Source organism: Suncus etruscus, chromosome X (genome assembly GCF_024139225.1).
Source record: "Suncus etruscus isolate mSunEtr1 chromosome X, mSunEtr1.pri.cur, whole genome shotgun sequence".
Taxonomy (NCBI): domain Eukaryota; kingdom Metazoa; phylum Chordata; class Mammalia; order Eulipotyphla; family Soricidae; genus Suncus; species Suncus etruscus.
The window spans coordinates 49,274,018-49,280,488 of record NC_064868.1 but is presented as its reverse complement, the minus strand read 5'-3'; the positions used below and the strand labels follow the sequence as shown (position 1 = coordinate 49,280,488).

General features: G+C 38.8%; 1 non-coding gene across 1 annotated transcript; it reads left to right on the top strand.

Moving 5' to 3' along the window:
• The first annotated feature begins 5,798 nt into the window (after positions 1-5,798).
• On the top strand, positions 5,799-5,925 carry LOC125999721 (small nucleolar RNA SNORA22). The gene has a single exon (XR_007492199.1). It is a non-coding gene; the product is annotated as a small nucleolar RNA SNORA22 (small nucleolar RNA).
• The last annotated feature ends 546 nt before the right edge of the window (positions 5,926-6,471 follow it).

Below are 6,471 nucleotides of genomic sequence, written 5' to 3'. Positions count from 1 at the left end.
TAAAAATAGTTCCCCTGAGTCAAAAAGGGGACAACACTATTGTTTTATATATCTCAGTTTCTTGGGACTATGTATCTGTGTAGAATCCAGCTGCTGTGTCTGAAAAACATACCCCTTTGTCCTGTTGCTTCTGTTTCCCCTAGGGTGCACTGACCTGGGGTGGAAATGGACCTGAATTACAAAGAGGACTTTGCTGCTCGTGTGTCTTGCTGCACAGCTGTTATAGCTGAGACTTCTGCATTTGTCCTGATTCTTCTCTTTTTCTCAGTATGCACTGACCTGGAATACAAATGTTTCTTCTATGGCATAATGAAGAACCTTCATCTGGTCTCTGTCTCCCTTAGTTTCTTGGGACTGTGTGGCTGGGTGAAACCAAAATTGAACAGCTTTATAATTCCTTCCCTTTTTCAATCCTTCCCTTTCCTCCATTGCTCACTGTCTTGTGGGGAAAGTAGCCTTTTAATCACTTAGACAACCCCAATGGCAGTGTCTGTCTTTTTCTTCTTTTTTCTTTTCTTTTCTTTTCCTTTTTTTTGGTCGTTGTGGTTGGGTGAAACCTTGTTGGTGGTTGGAGCATGCTTTTCCTGGTCTTGAGATTCTATTTTCCTCAGGGTAAACTAATATTTGGTAAAATGACTTCTCTGAGTCACAAAGAAGACCCTGCGCTGGCCTATCTCTCTACTTCAGTTTCTTGGGGTTATGACAAGATGAAGCCCAACTGAGGTGGCTGGATTACCTGTGCCCTTGTCCTGGTATGTTTCTTTCCATTGGGACATATTGACTTAGGGTGAAAATTGCTCTTCTGTATCACAAAATGGACTCCACTTTCTGTTCGTTTGCCTCAGTTTGTTAGAACTGTGTGGTTAAGCACAGCCCATTGGCTTTCACTAGAAGACCCTCCCCTTGTCCTGGTGTTTCTCTATCTCTTGATGACCAATGTCCTGTGGTGAGAACCTCTCTAATGATGCACAAAGAACACGTTATACCTCTATCTCAGTTTCTTGGGACTGTGTAAATATATACCCCACCCATGTCCTGGCACTTCATTTTCACCCAGAAGACACTGTCTATTTGACTGAATTTCTTTGGACTGTGTGGCTGACTGGAGTCTAGCTTATGAGGACAGTAAACTGCTTATTGTGTTCACTTCTGGTCTTTCCCCTGGGGCACACTGATGTAGAGGATCGTGCTTCTGGTCTGTCTGTCTTTCTAAGAGTCTACAGAAAAAATCCTGGAAACAGTAAACCAATACAGCAAAGTGACTGGCTACAAAGTCAACACACAAAAACCAATTACATTCCTATAATTATACAAATAATGAGACAGAGGAGAAAGAGATAATGGAGTCCATCTCATTTAAAATAGTATCTAAAATATCAAATACCTAGGAATCAACCTAGCAAGAAAGATACAAGACCTATACCATGAAAACTTCAAAACATTTCAGAAGGAAATTGAAGACCTAAGGATTTGGAAGAACATCCCATGAACATTGGTAGGAAGAATCATTATCATCAAAATGAACATCTTACCCAAACTAATATATAGATTCAATGAAATCTGTATGCAATTTCGGACATCATTTTTAAAGACTTAGAACAATGATAAAGTTCGTGTGGAACCACAAAAGACCTAGGTGGCATCTCTCTCTCTCTATCTCTCTCTCTCTCTCTCTTTTTGGTTTTTGGGTCACATCTGGCAGTGCTCAGGGGTTACTCCTGGCTCTACACTCATAAATCATTCCTGGCAGGCTCAGGGGACCACATGGGATGCTGGGATTCAAACCACTAACCTTCTGTATGCAAGGCAATTGCCTTACCTCCATGCTATCTCTCTGGCTCCAAGGTGGCATCTCTTGACCTAACTTGAGCTTAGGACATAGTGATCAAAACAGCATGGTATTAGAACAAAGACAGAGTCTCAGACCAATGAGTCAGAATATAATACCAGTGACACCCCGCCAAATAAACACTCAATTAATATTTGACAAAGGAACTGAGAACTTGAAATAAAACAAAGACATTCTCTTCAACAAGTGGTATTTGAACAACTGGATAACCACCGATAAGAAGTTAAAGATTGATCCATACCTCACACCTTACCCAAAAATCAACTCAAAATGGGTTAAAGACCTTGAAATTAGAACCAAAGCTATAAAGTTAATTGAGGAAAACATAGCTAGAACAGTCCAAGACTTACACTTCAAAAAATTCTTTGATGATAGGATGCCAATGTCAATAGCCATAGCATCAAATATAAATAAATGGGACTACATCAAACTAAAATGTTTCTGTATGGAGAAAGAAACAAAGGCTAAAACTAAAAGACAACTAACTGATTGGGAAATAATTTTTTTCACTCAACACATCAGATAAAATTTTGATATCTATGATATATAAAATATAGCACCATGAAAACTAAATAAAATAAAAACCTAAACAGTCTATCAAAAATGGGGAGAAGATATGAACAGACATTTCTTTATTTTAATTTTTATTTTGATCATAGTGGCTTACATATCTTTCACATTAGTATTTTAGATACATATTGAAATTGAATCAAGGGAATACCCACCACCAAATTTGTCCTCCCCCCTTCCCTGTTCCCTTTCTGCAACCCATATCCCCCACCATCACCCCCCAGACTGCTATAGTAGGAGGTCCCCTCTTTGTCTAGCTTACTATCAGTGATCATACGTCTGTTTGGTCCTGGTGCCCTCCCTGGCTTCTCCCTCTATTTGGGAGGCTAATCTAGATAAATCGAGTTATGTGGTTTTGTTTGAGGGAAAGAAAGGCAATAGAATGGGGTCTTTAAGCAAAAAAATTAAAAAAGAAAATAAATTAATAAAAATATGCTGAAAATGGGCGGAGTCCTTCTAGTGGCTATCAGGCTCAGTTTGAGAGAGGACACGAAAAGGTAATTGAAACACCATAACAATACAAAAATAAATGTCAAATTAAATATCCAGTGAGCCCTACAGCAATAAAGAGAAGCACCACACATTAGTCTCAGTTCTGAATTCAAATCATGCTGCAATGCAAAAAGAAAGAGAAACATAAGATAAAATAATATAAAATAAAAAGGAGACATCAACTTCAATAAAGACGTCAAAAAACAATCAATAAATAAATGTATATGTGGAAAAATGATTATTTTGTGCTTTTTTTCTTTTTTCCTCCTGCATAGGCACAGTAATTATTGGGGATATTGTAGAGGGAATTCCCTTGGCCTAGGAGATACAGGGTTTCTCCATCTCTGAAGTATACTGTCATGGGATTAACTATAGACTCCTTGCATGATCATTTACTCTCCACTCGGTGGTTTTGTGGTGTATGGAAGACTTCTGCTTCGTCATGGATGGTAAAATCAGTCCTCTGTATCTAGAGATCTTGGTGACTGTGCAGCTCAAGGAATGGAGCTTATAATGGCTTTCTTTGTGATGAGATGAACAGACATTTCTTTGAGGAAGACCAACAGATGGCCAATAGATACATGAACACATGTTCATCATCACTTATCATTAGGGAAATCCAAATCAAGACAACAGTACAATACCATCTTTTTGCTTTGTTTTTGGGCCACACCCAGTGATGCTCAGGGGTTACTCCTGAATATGCACTCAAAATTAGCTCTTGGTTTAGGTGACCATATGGAACACCAGGGATCAAACTCATATTTATCCTGTGTCAGCCATGTGCAAGGCAAATGCCCTACCACTGTGTTATCACTTTGGCCCCAATGTGGTACCAGCTTACACAAGTAAAAATGTCATTTATCAGAAACAGTTGGAACAATCTCTGTTGGCACAGATATGGTAAGAAAGGAACTCTCATCCACTGCTGGTGGGAATGTTGCCTGGTCTAACACCTATGGAGTGTTCTCAGTAAACTAAAAATTCAGTTACCTTATGACCCAGAAATTCCTCTCTTGCATATCTATCTCCTGGATAGAAAGACATTTATCCAAAAGTATGTATGAACACCACTATTTGTAGCAGCACTCAGTACAATAGCTAAGACTTGGAATCAATCTAGATGTCCAACAACAAATGAGTGATTCATGAATATGTAGTACATATACACAATGTAATACTGCACAGTGGCAAGAAATAATAAAATTGGGCTGGAGAGATAGCATGGAGGTAGGGCATTTGCCTTGCATGCAGAATGATGGTGGTTCAAATCCCGGCATCCCATATGGTCCCCTGAGCCTGCCAGGAGTGATTTCTGAGTACAGAGCCAGGAGTAACCCCTGAGTGCTGTTGGGTGTGACCCAAAAACCAAAAAAAAAAAAAAAAAAAAAGAAATTGTGGGGAGCTTAGCTGATAGAACTTAGAACAAAGGTGCCTCAGAAATCCCTGACCTTGTTACCCACATGACCAGAGGCACTCATGCCCTGAGGACAAAGGAAATAGACAAATACTAAAGTAAATTCAAAGCAGCCCAATACATCCAGCCAGAAAGAAAATTATAAAGCAACTTGCCTTTGTGTTAGCAAAAGATTAATATGATTACAGCTGATGTTTTATTTATGCTTGCTGAGTAAAATTTATAAGACCCTGTTTGGATCTTGTGCTTTCAGTATAAACATGTACTCAGGTCTACCTTTTTACCCCTCCCTATTACCTGCCCCAGCTTATGCTAATGAGTGCTTGCAGTTGTAATTGGTGGAAACCTGTAACACCCTCTGACGTATTTCGCCCTTAAAAGCTGATCTCCCCGGCAATAAACCCCTTTTGAACAGCATGTGTTGTCTTGAGGATTTTTCTTACTAACTTCTTAAGTTCTCTTCACAGATCGGGCCTGCTTGAGTAAACCCACAAATTACTAGCGACCCTCATTCCCACACCCCCGTGGGTCGGGGGTCTCCCACCGAAGGTTGCAAGTGGCGTCTCACGTGGAAGCTTGAGTTACAGATCACCGATCGGACGGCAGAGCAACGAATCCAGAGCTAATTTATGCTAGGTAAATCAAGGTGACATAAAATTAGTCAGTCTAATACCTTGGTGAAAACCGCCATCCCATTATAGTCCCAGAGTAAAAATGGGGACCAGCCCGAGTAGAGGGGCGAAAATTATTATATACAAGAGGAACTTAGAAGTAGAAAGATTAAAAGTTAAAGAGACTTGTTGAAATTTTTGGATCTGCTCAAAAGCATTATTGTTAAGTCTGATTTTGACCCTGAGAGCTTGCAGATTGTGAAAAATGCACAGGAGCACTTAAAAATGGCCTCCCGTGCCGGCTCCCAAGGCAGTTCTTTTGTTGATCTTTCCAAAGGAAACTCAAACAAAGACCCAAACTTCTCCCTCCCACCCCTCCTCTCTTACTGAAAAAAAATGCGCTCTCTACCAGCGTTTACCCCTCCCTTCGAGCTGTCGCCTCAGCTCCCCCGGAGGCGGCAACAAACTGTTGCTGCTTTCCCCCGTCCTCCTGGCCAGGCTGCCGCTGCAGCGACGAACATGCTCTGGTTCGCTGCCGGAGCCCCCCAGCCCCTTTTGGCTGAGGGTGTCGCGGCAGCCGCCCCAGTCCCCAATGCTCCCATAGATGGCACAGAGCCCTCAGAGCACCCCATTCATAAACAGCTATCCTTTCAAAATGCCAATGATACCTGCAAAAATATTTTAAGAGGCAACCTCCAAAGAAAAACCTTTTGGTGTTTTAAAATTTAAACGGACACACAAGTATTAAGATCTGAGTCTTTTATATTTCTATTAGAAAATTAATTTTGATTCTTAAGGTATTTAAAAATTATGTGAAAAATGATGTGGTTAACCTTTTAAAATAATATAGTTAATTTTATTGCATAGTTAACACCCAGGTGTGCTTCATAATACCCTTAGTTTTAATTTTGTGCTAAAGAAATTGTTCTTTACCTTTGCATTAAAACAACTATCCTTTTAAGTGTATTCAGAAGGTCAGCACATTATACAAATCTGTACATTTGTGTCAAAGTGAAGAAATCTAGTATTGATGAAATATATATATATATTTAATTTTATGAGTAATATTATAAAAGTAACTACATTTTATAAGCAAATTAACAAGTATCAAATATAATTTTGGTCTTAAGTTCTAGGTGTGGAAATGCATCAGATGTCTTTATATTTTATAATGTCTAAACATCTTGATAATTTGGTATATAATTTTTACAAATTATTCACTTAAAGTCTTCAAAGTAGGAACAGTTGTTTGTTAAAAATTTTAACACTTTATTGCAGCTGCCTTACTGTTTTCCTGTTAAACTAATTTAAAGAAAACCTGTTCATTTACAGCAAATGATATTATACTTCAGAGTGGAGACTCCTTCTACAGTGCTCATTAACCATTTTACTTAACAAATTTTTTAACTGCTTACATTTTACTTCATGTTTTAAACTTCAAATTAGGATTGTTTTAAAAATGTTTTGTGTAAAATCTAAACCTTAAAATTTATTTTCAGCAAAGTTCCACTCCAGCTACATTAAGTACTTCA